The sequence below is a fragment of the Sarcophilus harrisii genome, chromosome X (assembly GCF_902635505.1).
Source record: "Sarcophilus harrisii chromosome X, mSarHar1.11, whole genome shotgun sequence".
NCBI classification, from domain to species: Eukaryota; Metazoa; Chordata; class Mammalia; order Dasyuromorphia; family Dasyuridae; genus Sarcophilus; species Sarcophilus harrisii.
Window position 1 is genome coordinate 70,716,738 of NC_045432.1, and position 13,087 is coordinate 70,729,824.

Here is a 13,087-nt window from a genome sequence, read left to right on the forward strand (position 1 = left end):
TGGGAAGAAGACACAGGAGAGATCCATGGGCGGGGGGAGGTTAAGTAATAGCAAGGCAAGTTAAGGAGCATTAGGATAATTAAAGCAAAGTCAGCAGGGATATGAAAGATATGCGTTTGTGTATGTGGGTTGTGTGTATATAAATTTACATATGTATACATAAATATATCTTTTCTTAACTATAGCTTGCTTGGGTATGGTGGGAAGGATGAAAGGGAGGAAAAGAATGAAGTAAATAAGGTGTGCAGCAGAGAACCAAAGAACAACTTACAAGGAAGTAAAGAAAAAATGGGCATTCATGAATATATCTATCTTTTACTAATCTGTGTACACACACACACACACACACACATTTCTTTATCTGATCATGTGTTGTTATATAATTTGAATCCTTCCTGAAGTTCTGCTGGGCACATGACAATATTCTCTTTTGTTTTGTATTCCTTTTCTGTTTTTCTTTTTTTCCTATTCTGTTTGCCTTTTTGATTAAATTAAAAAAATAAAGATGTGACATAGGTATAGGATTCCACAATTCTTTGATTAAACAACATCAGTTAAGAAAAAAGATTCAATTGATAAGTTTCGCTATCATAAGCCAAAGCTCAGAATCATCAGGAAAATGGTAAGGTCCTTCAGATACATGTCTGTTTGTAAATGATATTGGGCTGAAATTTAAGAAACCCCAAAATAATATTTCTGATCCTCTCAAGCTTGTGATCTATAACTTCCCAAATAAAGTCCATAATCTTTTCTCAAAACAGCAACAAAAGCAACAAAGATTTGGCTTAACTAATCTCTTCAAGATAATGCAAGTAGATCCTCTACTGGTTTAATCTGTGAGACAAGCATAGAGCACAGAAATCAATAAAGGATAGAGAGTCAGACTGCCTGAAAAGGCCATGCACAGTGCTTTAATAACATAGCAAAGTTTCTCTTTGAAACAAAGACCCATCTTTTTTATAATTTTCTAGAAATGTTGTATGGGATGATACCATCTCCAAAGAAAGGAAGTTAAAGATCACTCAAAGGGTAATAGATGGGTAGTCAGAAGCAGGAAACAGGCTGCAATACTTCTACATGAGAAATTTATGCTGCAGAGTTGACATACAAAGAGAAATGGATGAAAATAACAAGAGGGAAAAATTGGTTGATCTAAGAATTAAGCACATATGCTATACTGGCAACCTTGCAACAGTGAGAGAATACTAGGCAGGTCTCTATGCCATTAGGCAGTACTGCAATGGAAGAATTAGAGGAGGAAAGTTGTACAGGATGGGTAAGAGGATGATATGGTTTCCAAGCTGTTTCACCGTAGGGTAAACAAGGTAATTTCTTCCTTTCTCCTCTCATTTGTTTAGGACATCACCCTTGATGTCTTGGGCAGCTAGGCAGCGCTACATTGGATCGAGTCCAGGGCCTAGAGTCAGGAACTTCCAGTCTGGCCTCAGACACTTTCTAGCTGTGTGACCCTGGGTAAATCACTTCACCCTGTTCGTCTCAGTTTCCTCATCTGTAAAGTGAGCTGGAGAAGAAAGTGATAAGCCGTTCCAGTGTCTTTTTTTAAAAAAATAACAATAGCTTTTCATTTTTCAAAATACATGCAAAGAATTTTCAGCAATCGCTCTTGCAAAACTTTGTGTTCCAAATTTTCCTCCTTTGGTTCCCACCACCTGCATTAGACAGCAAGTAATCCAATATATGCTAAAACATGTTCGATTGTTCTAAATGTATTTCCACATTTAGCATGCTCCACAAAAAAGTCAGATCAAAAGGGAAAAAATGAGAAAGAAAAAAACAAGCAAGAAAACAACAACAACAAAAGGTGAAAATATTTTGTTGTTATCCACACTCAGTCCCCACAACCCTCTCTCTGAATGCAGAAGGCCCTCTCCATCATGTCTATTGAAACTGGCCTGAATCAAGTAATTGTTGAAAAGAACCAAGTCCATCATAACTGATCATCACATAATCTCGTTGCTTCTATGTACAATGTTCTCTTGGTTCTCAGCATCAGTTCGTGTAGGTCTCCCCAGGCCTTTCTAAAATCACCCTGTTGATCATTTCTTATAGAACAATAATATTCCATAACCTTCATATACCACAATTTATTCAGCCATTCCCCAACTTATGGACATCCATTCAGTTTCCAGTTTCTGGCCACTACAAAAAGGGCTGCCACAAACATTCCTGCACAGACAGATCCCTTTCCCTCCTTTAAGATCTCTTTGGGATATAAGCCCAGTAGAGACACTACTGGATCAAAGGGTATGCACAGTTTGATAGTCCTTTGGGCATAGTTCCAAATTGCAACCTAATATCTTTACAAATAAGGCCCTGAATGGGGTCATGTAGTTTCGAACACGATTGAAAAAATGATTGAACACTGAGCTTTATGTTTCAATCATATATCCATTTAGAACTTACCTTGGTACACACTGGAGATATTAATCTGTACTTAATGTCTGACAGTTTGTTTTTCAAGTTTTCCCAGGAGTTGTTGGTCAAATAACGAGTGACTGAGGGTTAGCACCTAGGTGCTTGGCCTTAGTAAAATCAAGGTTATTGTGTTTATATGATTCTGAACTTTGTAAATCTAATCTGTTTCACTGGTCAACCTTTTTATTGCTTAGCTAATATGAAGAAAATTTTGATGATTACGGATGTGTAAGTATAGTTACAGATCTGATACTTTCAGCCTCCTCTCCTCTTCCCCCCACTCTTTTTCTTCCAATCCTTATTCTGCTAGATGAATTTCATTATTGTTTTTTTCCTAGCTCTATAAAGTAATTCTTCAATAGTTTAATTGGTATGAATGAGTCCTTCAATGAATAAGTAAATGAAGTAAAAAAATAATTTTTATTATACAGGTTCAGCCTTATATGGGTTGTATGAAGATTGAAGGAGGACTAGCATTTGCTGAGCCCTTTTCGGGGCTGCTCATCTGCCTTTGATATCTACCTGAGCCACCCAACTCTCACAAGTGCCTCTAAGAAGCTGTAGTATGTAAAATGGCCATACCTTAGTAAAATGACTCACCAGATGGGCTAAATCACATTGAGGGTAACCCATGGACCTCAAACCTATGGGGATGTCTATCCCAAACAAATGAAAACTTTCCCTAGCAGAATGGGCAAATGAGAACAGTTTGTTCCAGTGGCCATGGAGATGGCTGAAGCAGGTGCAATGGAGCACTCAGAGCTTAGTCACACATTGAAGATACCAAAGTTGGCCACCGTATCCCAACCCATTACCAGTTGTCCTGATTTTTATCTTGCTGCTAGATTTCAATGACTCAGGAAGACAAAGTGAAGATTTTAATTCATGGCACATTTTTATATATTACCCATGATATCACTGTTTTTCTTCAAAACTGAAAGACAAACAACACAAGGGCTCAGTCTATCCATGAACAATGAATATTTTCCTACTTGTTTAGGTCTTTCTTTATCTTGGAAAGAATGTTTTATAAATGTAGTAATATAGTTGTTTTGTTTATCTTAGAAGGTAGACTCTCAAGTATTTTATAATTCTGTAGTTATTTTAAATGGAATATTTTTTTCCAGTTTTTCCTGTTGAGTTCTGCTAGTAATATACAGCAGTGCTGATTATGTGTGTGAATCTCTTTTATATCCTGCAAGTTTATTGAAGTTATAATTCCAATTAATATTATTTGATTCTTTAGGGTTCTTCTAAGTAAACAATCATACCATCAACAAAAAGTGATATTTTCCCTCCTTGCTTATGCTTCTTCTTTAAATTCCTTTTTATTGTTTTTTTTCAACATTGGCGCTTGCAAAACCTTGTGTTCCAAATTGTCCTCCTTTCCCCCATTTCCTCCCCAGATGGCAAGCAATCCAATATATGTTAAACATGTTAAAATATATGTTAAATCCCATATATATATATATATATATATATATATATATATATACACAATTATAATGTTGCACAAGAAAAATGAGATCAAAAAGGAAAAAAATGAGAAAGAAAACAAAATACAAACAAATAAAAACAAAAAGAGTGAAAATGCCATGTTGTGATCCGCACTTAATCCCCACAGTCCTCTCTCTGGGTGAAGATGGCTCTCTTCATCACAAGATCACTGGAACTAGTTTGAATCATCTCACTGTTGAAAAGAGCCACATCCATCAGAATTCATCACTTTATAATCTTGTTGCCATGTATGATATGTATCTTTATGATTCTACCTGGCTTATAATTTCCTTCTTAAGTTCATTGTACACATGAGGAAACTGAGACAAACAGGATGAAGTGACTTGGCCAGGATCACACAGCTAGTAGGTTTCTGAAGCCAAATTTAAACTTAGATCTTCCTGACTCCAGCTTCAGTGTTCTGTACACCATGGCATCCCCTATCTGTTGTAATGCTCATTTGGCTGTGATGCATAATATTAAAATTAAATTTCTCTTTGAAGGTTTGATAAAATTCCTTTTTAAATCCATCTGGTTCTAGAAATTCTACTCTTCTGGAAGATCATTTATGGCTTGATTGAGTATTTAATTTCTCTATTTTTATCAGTCATTCTTTACATTTTGTTTTATTAAATAAGCATACATTTCATCTATATTATCAGTTTTATTGGAATATAATGGCATGTGTAATTCACATTTTTTGTAAATTTTCCTCTTTAATATTAATCATTTGTTTTTCCTTTTCCTCTTTTTAAAAATATTAGGATTATCACTTTTATTGGGATTTATGTAGAAACTATACTTACTCATGAAGTTTAATTAAGGTTTATTTATTAAGCCAATGATACTTTACGTTTTATGTTAAATTGTGCTAATTCTCTTTTGATTTTCAGGTTTTCTATTTTAGTGTTTAATTAGAATTTTAAGAATTCATTGGTATTCTAGAATGGTTTTTTTTTTTACTTGCATGCCTAGCTTGTCTATTTTTTTCTCTTTTGTTGATAAAAATTTTTAGAGATATAGATTTTCCCCTAAAAATTACTATGGCTGTATTTATAAATTTTGGCATGTTGTTTCATTGGTATACATCTCTTTAATGAAATTATCAATGGTTTATATTATTTGTTCTTTGATCTATAAATTATTTAGTATTAAATTTTTCAATTTCCCATTCACCTTATCATTTTATGGTTCTTGAATATATTTTTATTGCACTGTACTCAAAAATGAATTTTGTATTTCTAATATTCTGCATTTGTTTGTGGTGTTTTTATGTTCTAATATATGGTCAGTTTTTCTAAAGGTAATACATATAGCTGAGAAATATATCCACATATACTTCACACACATAATAAATGGGAATAAAAGGTACATATGTATTTATACTATTTATCTATCTATCTATATCTATATACACACAAATATGTAATATAGCTTTATAAAATTCTATTCAGATCCTTAATTTCTTTACTGTTTATTTTTACGCAGGATTTATTTAGCCCTGAAAAGGGCACATTAAGGCACTTTCCTATTATATTATCTTTATATATTTCTCCCCATAACTCATTTAGCCTTTTAAGTATTTAGATGTTATATCACCCGGTGCATTTTAATTAACAGTCTAGGATAGTCATTTAGTATAACAATTTCTGTCTATTTTTAATGCCTTGTCTGATATCCTGACTGCTACTTTTACCTTTTTGTCTTGAAATGAAGGATAATGGATTTTGCTTCAGTTTCTTATTTTAATTTTAATTACTTATTTTAATTTTAATATAATATAAAATAATGTAATTTTAATTACATTAATAATTTGAATCCTAATATTTCAGATGTGTTTTCTGTGAACAGTGTAATATTGGATTCTTTATTTTTGCTTTTCCATCCTGCTAGCATCTTTCATTTTATAACTGAGTTCATCTCATTCACATTCACAATTTTGATTCTTTATTGTATATTTCCCTTCACTCTATTAGCTTATCTATTTTTCTCTCTTGGCATCCTGTTTACAAAGAAAGGAATAATGAACAAAAAAGAGTGTCCTTAGGATAAATATCTCTAATGTGATCTGCTTGTATCCCCTGATACTCTTCTCTTTTCATCACGCAGACCCCAATCAAAAGTCATTACTCTTTTTTTTTTTAAACTTCTATTCACGATCAACCCTCCACGGTTAAAGCCTACACTTATAATTAATTCCTCCCTGAGCTTGCCTTATCTCGTTCTTCCTTCTCTCTATTCTCCCTATTAAGTGAAAGGTATTTCTCTGCCAAAAATTATTACGTGTGTATTCTATCTTCTATTAACTGGTTCAGATGAAAGTGAGGTTCAGGTTTCATCAGCTCCCTCTACCTGTTTCTCTTTGTGTATATAATTTGTAATTTGTTCATTCAGATTATAAGAGAAAACTTCTCCTACTTATCTTCCTCCTTATCCCCCTAATATATCACTTTTCCCTTTTCCTCTTTTAAGATGATAAAAACACAAAAAACTTCCATATTCCTCTATTTCACTAAGCTTTTTCTACTGCCATAATGTTTCTCTATTAGGATTCTTAGTCTCTATGACAAGTCACTTATATAGCTACTCTTTCATGTTTCTTTTGACTTACTCATTTGTATTTCAAAATTTCTACATAGTTTTAATATTTTCAACAAAAATTCCTAGAAGTCATTTCCTTAAATCTCATTTTCCTCTGAATTTGTTCTTGATTGTAGGACTATTTCTTTTGCTCTTTAAAATATTGTATTTCAAGTTTTCTGCTTCTTACGGAGGTTATATATCCATTTACAGTGGTATATATCAAAATTTCTTCTTCCCTTTGGTTTCTTCATCAGGATTCTTTGGAAGCCTTCTATTTCATTAAAAGTTCCATTTCCCCCCTATAGGATTGCTCAGTTTTCTGAGTAAGGTATTCTTAGCTGTAAGCTCTCCTCTCCTTTATATGGTAACTACTAAATCTTTTGTGATCCTGACCATAGGTCCTTGGTACCTTCAGTGTTTTATTTCTGGCAGTATTTTTCTTCTAATCGGATAGTTCTCTATTTTGGCAATATTTTGGCAATAGTGTTCTGGGAGTTTTTCATTCGACATTTCTTAGGAAGTTAGTGGAAGCCTTTTCCCCCAGTTTTTACTTTTTTGTCTAGTTCTAAGAAATATACGCAGTTTTCTTTAATGATTTACTAAAAAAATCCACATCCTGTTTTTAGTTATAGTTTTCAAATAGTCCAAATGATTCTTAAATTACTTCTCCTCAATCTGTTTATCTTTCAGTTTCATCATCTCCTATGAGACACTTTACATTTTCTTATATTGTTTCAGTCTTTTGACTTTGTTTTACTATTTCTTGTTTTCATGGAGTCATTAATTTCTGTTTGGTTCATTCTTATTTTCAAGGAGCACGCTTATTGGTTAAAGCTTTGGAACTTCTGTGTTAAGCTCTTAATTCTAGTTCCATGTCTTTTGCTCATAATTCTAATTTTTTTTCAGTTCTTTCCTCTAGCATTCTCATTTAATTTGCATCACTTAAAAAGCATTTTAAAAAATTCTTGCTTTATTTTTTCCCAAGAATCCTGACTGATTTGTATCCCAGCTACATTTTAATTTGATCCCTTACTTATAGACATTCTCTTCCCCCAGGTATGGGTCTTAAGCATCATGTCATAATAATAGATTTCTAGGATCATATTCCTTTTTTTAACTCGTTATTGTACCTTTTCTTTATTGATTTCGATTTTGTATTAGGGTCAAGCTGAGTACATTTCTGGAGGATTTTGGGGGGGGCTTTTTTGGCCCTATTCTGCATTCATTGTGGCTCTGCTACTCCTTTCTTTGTATACTGAGTGCCATGTTCTTCAAGACTCTTGGGAACAGTTCAGGCTGGGGACCTGCAAGCTTTTGATCACACACAGTTGTCTGATCCAAAGAAAACTCTACCATCCTGGTCTGGGTTTTGCAAGCTTTTGATGTGGATTTTGGTTTAAGCAACATCTCCATGGGATTGATCTTGACTGAAATCTAGATTGATGGTGGCCTCAGTCACCATCAGCTATCTAAAAGGCTCTTCAGATTCGTAACGATAAAACAGTAGGCTCCCAAATGTTCTGAGCTCCCAGCTCTGGTTACTGCGCTATAGGTTTTAGATTAGGCTAGATGCTAGATCTAAGATATTACAAGAGGGTCAGCACTACACAGCTGCTGTGTGGTTCGGTTCCTGTTCCTTTCCAATAACACAGGCTTACAACTATTCTCTACCTGGGGTCCAATTCTGCTAGTCCTAGTCCCCCACCAGGATCTATGGCCTAGCTCTGTTGTACAAGAGATGGAGTTATCAGTTGGCACCTGTTCTGCTCCCTGAAAAATGGCAGGCCCCACTAAATTAGATATTAAATTAACATTTTCTTTCCTTAGTGCACAACTTCAGTCTCTGAGCTAGAAGGCTCAATGTCACTTATGATTAGGGAAATACACATTAAAACAACTCTGAAGTATCACTTCATACCTATAAGATTAGCTTATATGACAAAAAAGCAAATGTTGGAGAGCATGTGAGAAAACTGGAGCACTAATGGACTGGTGGAGGAGTTGTGAACTGATCCAAGCATTCTGGAGACCAATCTGGAACTATGCCCAAAAGGCAATAGCATTGTGCATATCCTTTGATCCAGCAATCCAACTGTCTGTATCCCAAAGAGATCATAAAGAGGTAAAATGACCTACTGGTACAAAAATATTTATAGCAGCTCTTTTTTGTGGTGGCAAAATATTGGAAACTCAGGGGATGCCCATCAACTGGGGAATGCTGAATATGAATGTAACCGAATACCTTCATGCAATAAGAAATGATGAATAGGCAGATTCAGTAAAACCTGGAAAAACCTGTAGGAACTGATGCATAATAAAACGAGCAAAACCAGGAAAATATACATAATGTTGCCGAATACTGAATGTTCTTTTTTGTGCTTTTTTGGCCTTCTGATCCGTGTCTTCCTTCACAACTATGCATCATATGGAAATATTTTACACGATAGAACATGTATCAACTATATCAAATTGTCTCCCATTTTAGGAAGAGGGAAAGGGAGTGAGAAAAATTTGGAACTCAAAATCTCACAAAAACGAATGGTTAAAATTGTCTTGAAATGTAACTGGGAAAAGCTATTTTCAAAAATGGTAATGAGATATCGACCATATTATTAATGAATGAAAAATTTTAAAACAATATCTTATAAAGTCCTCTTCTAAAAAAGGATAGCATTGAGTAGTTAAGTTTTTAAGGACCTTTCTTGCCATCAAAAGACCAATTTTCACTGTAGCAAAGGCACTTTCTAAAAATGTAAAGAAGTAGCATATTCAGTTAATCAAACAGTAAAATTGATTCTTCATTATGTTGCGTTCAATGCTGAGAAACACTTGGGCTTCTTACCCTTAAGCAGCGGCTGTGGGGTTTTGCAAGCTTAGGGTGAGTTTAATTAAAGTCGAGGGAGAAAACCAATTAAGCAGTGAGAAGTGCTGGCATCCCTCACGTACTCTAAAGACAAAAATGCCACTGAGGATACCATGATTCTATAATCTCAGTATAAATACCACTGTCGACTTCAGCAGTTCTTGTGGACCAGGTGTTCTGAACACTTAGAATATCAGTGAATTTGGGATGTTCCAATTTAAATAACAGTGTATTGTTTACTCCAGCTTGAAATCTCTTCAGATGGGAAGAGGTCAGAAAGGAGAAATATCAAAAGTGACTGTTTGAAACCCTCAGAAACATCTAGATTAAAATGCCAGCCTTCAATGAGCCTTTTGCCAAGAGATTGCAGATTCCTTTGGAAAGGACCTTAACATTTCCCTTGGTCAGCACAGGCAAAAGTTCCAGAGGCACCAGTGAAGTTCAAAGCAAGATCATTGTGGTGGAGACTCCAGATACAGTGTTGAGACTGTTCCAAAGCACTGTTATTGGACAGTATCGAATATTGCGCAGAATAGAAAAACGTACTTCTTTATGGCTTATCGATCAATCGGGCAACCACAGAAAGACAACTACTGCTATCATTTTCACACAGCTCTAGGGTGGGCGATGGTGGCTGCAGAGGCAGTATAAAATGACCCAACAATGAATGCAATGAAATGTGGCTTAATTAGATTTATTTGTGCACCTCCAGGTTTGTTAGAGCTATTAACTGTGCTGTAGAGCCAGAAGTACATTCTAAAAATTTGAACTACTGCTCTAATTGGTGACAAGCACATCAGTTCTCTGGGCAATCTGGTACAACAGCACAGGCTACTTTGTGTTCCAGAGTGATCCTGGATGGAGCCGCCAAGCTAGTGAGGTCAGTTGGTTTCACCCACGAGAGTTCTTGTGGATGTTCTTTCGGGAAAAGCAGATCATTTATGTAGCATGCCCAGGAAAACATAAATGTCTTCTAACCTCCAACACAATTATTTATATGAACAGTTATGGCTCTTGGGTTAATAGCTGATAAATCTCAGTCTTATAGAACTTTTTCATATTTACAGTTTACAACAAGGAGGAGTTGTCCACAGCTGGAAGTTTGCAAATCCTATTCATTATTCTTCAAATCTTATAATAAGGTGGCAAAATTGAACAGTCAAGGGGCTGAATTTAGCTCCAGCCCATGTAGCATGTCTGAATGGTTACCTTAGTGTCTTCAGTCTGCTCCAGCAGGCTGGGGATTTTGTGGTTTTAATAAATGATTCGGATATGTTAATCATGCATAAAGCCATATGTCTTTATGATGATGAGTTTTTAACTCAAATAAAGGAAGGCCCAAGAAATTAAATGAGGTACCCCTGAGTAGGAGAATGAGGGAAAGCACAAAAGAATGATACAACCAGAGAAGTCACAGAAACACTGAGCATGATGGGTTCTGGGCTGGGGTGTAATGGGGAGACAGAAGCATTTTTAGAGAACGTGTGTTTAGTAATGTCCCAGAACTGGGTATTCTGTTACTCCTCTATTCGCAGGACGGCTGCAGTGCTGTAACAACACAAAACCTTTGGAGGTATCTGAAAGCCAAGGGTTTTCTTAGGAAGAAGACGACATTTCTTTCTCAGGTACATCTGCATGGTTTCCCATCCCTGATGTCAACGGCATGGAGAGGACGGGTGTTGGGCAGGGTAAAGCCGAGAGAACTGGAAGCAAATCGGGAATGCAGACACGGGGGGGATGACATTTTCCAGCCAAAGAAAGGAGTGGCAAGTTCAAAGCAGAGACAGGCTGCTACAATGAAGCTTTATGGGTATGGAAGTGAGGCCTCACAAACAGATGGGGTTTTTTGGACTGCTGCACTGATAAAACACATAAATCAGTTGTTAAAAATGAGTTCTATTATTAGTTGTTAAAATGAGGTCAGGTTCCCGAGTTATCAAAACTCATGTAAGCAGCGTCATTAAGGACATGTGCTGAGAAAAGAGATGGGATCGCATGACCAGCAAGTTGGAAGAACACTGGCTTCCTATAACCCTCAGCATCTTTCAGTCCTTAGAAAATGAACTACATGGCAGATACAGAGTTGGTGAAGATGAATCTTCAATATGAAAAGGCAGAAATTAAGAAAAGGGAAGTTAAATACTTAGAACTCCCACTTAGCAGTCCCTCCTTCCCCAAACACACACGCACACGTACACAGGCACACAGACATACATGCTCAATTCAATGCACATGTTTGGACAGAGAGCACAAGCAAACTTAATGGCTTGGGCTTCTGGCGCCAACCTTAGGGAGCCTCGCTCACTCTCCTAGAGTACTGCTTGCACCTGATTCTCACTGTACTGAGGAGTCATGGGAAAGAATTAGAGAGAAGGGGATCAGAAGAAGAAAGCAGTACAGAGTACAAGGCAGAGCCAACTGGAAAGGAAAGACATGGCATTTCACAGTACGCCCCAAAGTCTCTAAGATGCTGAGCTCAGAAGTAACCTTGGGCTTCCCGACTGGTCCTCCCATATTTGTGAGTACTTCATGGCTGCTCTGCTCTGCTCTCTCCTGAGTCCTGTTACTCATCTCTGGGGCTAGCCATCCGGATCTCTCAGACTGTGTTAAACTTCCTTTTTTCCTTCTGAAGGTTATTAAAGGGCCCCCAGCAGGGCTCTATGGATAGATTTTAGAAAGTTCATGAACTTGTATGAGCAGAAACCCATAATCAGTTTTGTTTTCCCTTATCAGTTATACACAAATATCATTCTGAGCAGAGGGCCCAACAGACTTCCACAAGAATCCAGGACAAATGAACAGGTTTGGGACCCCTATTATCTTTTTTTTTTCTTTTTTTTTTTATTTAATAGCCTTTTATTTACAGGTTATATGTATGGGTAACTTTATAGCATTAACAATTGCCAAACCTCTTGTTCCAATTTTTCACCTCTTGCCCCCCACCCCCTACCCCAGATGGCAGGATGACCAGTAGATGTTAAATATATTAAAATATAAATTAGATACACAATAAGTATACATGACCAAATTGTTATTTTGCTGTACAAAAAGAATCAGACTCTGAAATAGTGTACAATTAGCTTGTGAAGGAAATGAAAAATACAGGTGGGCATAAATCTAGGGATTGGGAATTCAATGTATTGGTTTTTAGTCATCTCCCAGAGCTCTTTCTCTGGGCGTAGCTGGTTCAGTTCATTACTGCTCCATTGGAAATGATTTGGTTGATCTCGTTGCTGAGGATGGCCAGGTCCATCAGAACTAGTCATCATCTAGTATTGTTGTTGAAGTATATAATGATCTCCTGGCCCTGCTCATTTCCCTCAGCATCAGTTCGTGTCAGTCTCTCCAGGCCTTTCTGAAATCCTCCTGTTGGTCATTTCTTACAGAACAATAATATTCCATAATATTCATATACCACAATGTATTCAGCCATTCTCCAACTGATGGGCATCCACTCAGTTTCCAGTTTCTAGCCACTACAAAGAGGGCTGCCACAAACATTCGTGCACATACAGAGGGACCCCTATTCTCAATCACGTCCCTGTATTTGGTCTCTGATTCATTTGATTTAAACCCCAATCTGTGCTGTATGTAGTGTCCCCTGCCTTCTCAATGGTAACAACTCACTCCTTGCATCTGAGGAACCTGGTCCTGGCTCTTGGCATCAGAAGCTGAGTTGAACAGGACCTTGAGAACTTTCTGCTTCAA